Here is a 4,002-nt window from a genome sequence, read left to right as displayed (position 1 = left end):
ATCGATCACTGCGTGAGCAGTGAATAAAAATGGTCTCCCTAAAATAATAGGGGTATGATTGTCCTCGGGAATATCAAGCACTACGAAGTCTACGGGAATAAAGAATCTCCCGATTTTGACAGGTATGTCCTCTATAACTCCTAACGGCCGTGATATACTACGATCGGCCATCTGTACGGTCATGTTAGTGCAATTAAATTTAGTCAAACCAAGTCTCTTAGCGAGAGACAAAGGTAATAAACTCACGCTAGCACCAAGATCGCATAGCGCATTATCAATCAAATGAGTACCTATATGACATGGAATTGAGAAACTACCCGGGTCTGACTGTTTAGGTGGAAACTTATTTTGAACTAGGGCAGTCTCTACCTCAGTTAAAGCTACCTTCTCATGATCGTTTATGTCTCTCTTACGCGACAAAATTTCTTTCATAAATTTTAAGTAAGAGGGTACATGTGTCAGCAACTCGGCGAATGGAACGGTAACCTGTGTCAGCATTTAGTGCTCTGTAATCGCCTCGGGAAGGGCACCGTAATAGGAATCCCAAGCCCTTTGTTTCTCTCCTCCAATGTCTCAGCAGGTTCAAGCTCTTTTTAACTCGATCGAGTCTTTCCAGGTGATATTTCACTCGATCGAGCAATAATAGCCTCTCGATCGAGTTCCTCTATATGCACAGTTTTCGATCGAGGCATATTTTCACTCGATCGAACAATTCCTTCAAAATTTTCACTCGATCGAGTGGTTTTCACCTCTCGATCGATCCCTTGATTATCCCGTTCACTCGATCGAGTAACATTTCCACTCGATCGAGTGCTTTCTTCAACAATTCTACTCGATCGGCCACCAGAAATCAGTCGATCGAGTATTTATTTCACGTTTGGCATATTTTCAGCAGTAGATGATTGTTTATCCTCCATAATAGCATCTCTCGGGTCTGAAATGTCCTTATCAGCCGACAATTTTGGTCCTTCGTAGGAACGACCACTTCGCAAATTGATTAAATTAATCGACTCATGTGGATTCTTCTCGGATTCAGACGTCAAATGCCCCGGTTTTCTTGTGGATTGGCTCGTGACCAACTGAGCAACTTGGGTTTCAAGTGACTTGATTGAAGCTTCCTTATATTTTTAACTCATCTTCCATTGCTTTGTTAACGACTGAAGCATTGACTTTAACTCAGCTAGCTCACTTACCCCACTTGAAGATGATGCTCCTTGGTTCGGTGGAGGAAAAGAAGGAGGCTTTTGGAAGCCTTATTGAGCCTTGTGAGGAGGGACATAAGGTCGCTGCTGCTGCGGTGGAGGAGTGGGATTGAGAACATTCTGACTTGTCCACCTCAAATTGGGATGGACGCCCCTTGATTATTGTAATAGCAACCTCCTCCTTGCCTATATTGCGGAAAGGCAAGGACTTGTTCCTTCTCAGTCAGACAGTCAATAGCAGTATGACCGTCATTGCTTCCACATCTCTCACATGTGACAGTTTCCTGTCTAGTCAACAGATGAACCGTCTGTTGATCTCCAGCAGATTGCAGCTCCAATCTATCAAACCGAGCATTCATGGCTTCCAGCTGAGCCACGACTGCCTTATCAACTGAATGGACCGTTCGAATGCCGTCCCGTGGGTTACCATATTCAGCACAATGGGTCGCCATCTCCTCAATAATGCCCCATCCCTTATCATCATCAATGTTCTTTTGAAATCTCCCGTTGGATGAGGCGTAAAGTATAGCTTTGTGGTCATCGTACAACCCATTGTAGAACTGGTTGCACAAAAACCCCTGATCAAAACCATGGTGAGGAAGAGACCTCACCAATTTCTTGAATCGGCACCAAGCTTCATAGAAAGTCTCATCAGGTGTCTGCTTGAAACTAGTAATCTTACCCCTTAGCTGATTAGTGCATTGTGGAGGGAAGTATCTTTTGTAGAAGGCAAGTGCGAGAGTCTCCCAGTTGTTGATACCAGCAGTAGTCCGGTCAAGATCAGTCAGCCACTCACGGGCTGAGTCAGTCAGAGAAAAAGGAAAAAGCACTTCCTTTATCTTGTCTTGAGTTACTCCCTTGGTAGCGGGAATAGTAGAGCAGTAGTCAGTAAAGACTTCAATATGCTTTCGCGGATCTTCACCTGCCACACCTCGGTACAGATTCATTTCCACCAGATTTATGTAAGACGGACGGATATCGAAAGTGTTACCGTCCTCAGTCGTGAGATTGAAACCTTTAGGAATCGAGGATGCTTTGGGCTCTGAGTGACTTGCAATGTTAGGCATCTTTACTGGCTTGTCGGCAGAAATGAGATTGTCTTATTCAAAAGACTGGTCTTCTGTAAATAAGAAGTGTTGTAGCTCGGGCTCGAAAGTACTCAAGTCTTCCTTTCGAATTTCTCTTTTTAGACGAAGTCTATGCCGAAACAGTCTTTCTGGCTCAGGATTAGCTGGAACTAAATCCGATCTGTTTGACCTGGGCATACACAACACTGAAAGAAATAAGTGAGAACTGCCTCAAAGAATAGAAATTCCCTGAGACGGATAAAAATAAACGAAAACAAAAACAGATAGGGCTATTGACTCCCCGGCAACGGCGCCAAAATTTGATATTGTCGTTTTGTACCAAAAATAAACCTAATTAAAACTAACAAAGAAGCTAGTGATAAGCAGGGTCGATCTCCACATGAAGGCAAGATATCTATTAAAGGTCCGTCTATTAGGGTCACAAAATGGGGGGTATGATTATTGATTTCTAAACTAAATAAGGATTAAAGGAAAGAGAGATTAAACACAAGAGTAATAAAGATAGAAAATACAATAACGATGATCAAATAAAAGAAAGCATGCCAGGATTTCGGTTCACCATGGTACTATCTACTCAGCTGCAAATAGCCTAGAAAATCTACTATGAGACGGATACAGGGAAGGTCTTTCCGGTCCACTTTCAATCCAAGATTTCCACTAACTTAACTTCCGTCCTCATTAGGGTAGTCTACTGTTCATACCAGGTCTATTTAATCCAATCTTCCGATCCAGGAGTAAATTAAACCAGATTAAAGGTAACTTAGAAGCGTGCACTCAACTAAGTCAGTATTACAGTTAAATTGCCATGGGTACAGATTCTCACAAGTAAATTATCTAATCCATTTGCTACATCGTCACAATCCTACCATGGATTCCCTAATCCCGACATAAGAGAAATTAGCTACTCATATTACTAATGGCGTCATCAATAATAATAATGAATATACTAATTAGAGACATAATGAGATAGCAATAATTATGCATACACTAAGATTAGGGCAGAAGTAATTAAGAGAGAAAAACAAGGATTAAAGAAAGAAATAATAAGATTAAGATTAATAAGGGAAGAAAGATTACAATATCTAGCAATCCGGCGTAAAGAACAATCCACTAGCAAGCAAGATATTAAGGAGAAGGTTCAACCGTAGAAAGTGTATGAAAGAGAGATTAAGAGTTCAAGAGATGATGAAAGCGTACTAATGACTTAATTAGTGAAAGCTTAAATAGGTAAATAAAAGGTTTAACGAAATAAAACTAATCACGGGTCACTAAGCCCGCATACAACCAAAAACCTGTCGATCGAGTGATATAAAACCACTCGATCGAGGTCTTCATCAGCTAATCCTCTCGATCGAGCCAAAATACCTCTCGATCGAGGACATCCAAAAATCAGCATTTCGATCGAGTAACTAAAAGTACTCTATCGAACTCTTCTACTCTCTAAACCACTCGATCTAACCAAAAGACTTCTCGATCGAGTGATTTTCTTCATATCAGCCTCTCAAGTTGACTTTGACTGCTTCATTGATCACCCTTCACGCACTCCAAGGCATAGTTCTCGCTCTAACATTCTCGTCTCCTCAATATGCATGCTAAACAGGACGAAAAGAGTACGGTTTCACCACTTTCAGGTTCATTTCTGCAATTCAGACAAAACAAACCAAAGTAGCCAATTCGGGGCATATTGCAATACAAAATGGTATTACTTTATT

General features: G+C 41.3%; 1 non-coding gene across 1 annotated transcript; it reads left to right on the top strand.

Moving 5' to 3' along the window:
• Positions 1 to 1,787: 1,787 nt before the first annotated feature.
• LOC141635688 (small nucleolar RNA R71) lies at positions 1,788 to 1,893 on the top strand. Its single transcript, XR_012540358.1, has one exon. It is a non-coding gene; the product is annotated as a small nucleolar RNA R71 (small nucleolar RNA).
• The last annotated feature ends 2,109 nt before the right edge of the window (positions 1,894 to 4,002 follow it).

Source organism: Silene latifolia, chromosome Y (assembly GCF_048544455.1).
Source record: "Silene latifolia isolate original U9 population chromosome Y, ASM4854445v1, whole genome shotgun sequence".
In the NCBI taxonomy this organism is placed as follows: Eukaryota; Viridiplantae; Streptophyta; class Magnoliopsida; order Caryophyllales; family Caryophyllaceae; genus Silene; species Silene latifolia.
This window is presented reverse-complemented; position numbering and strand designations above follow the sequence as displayed.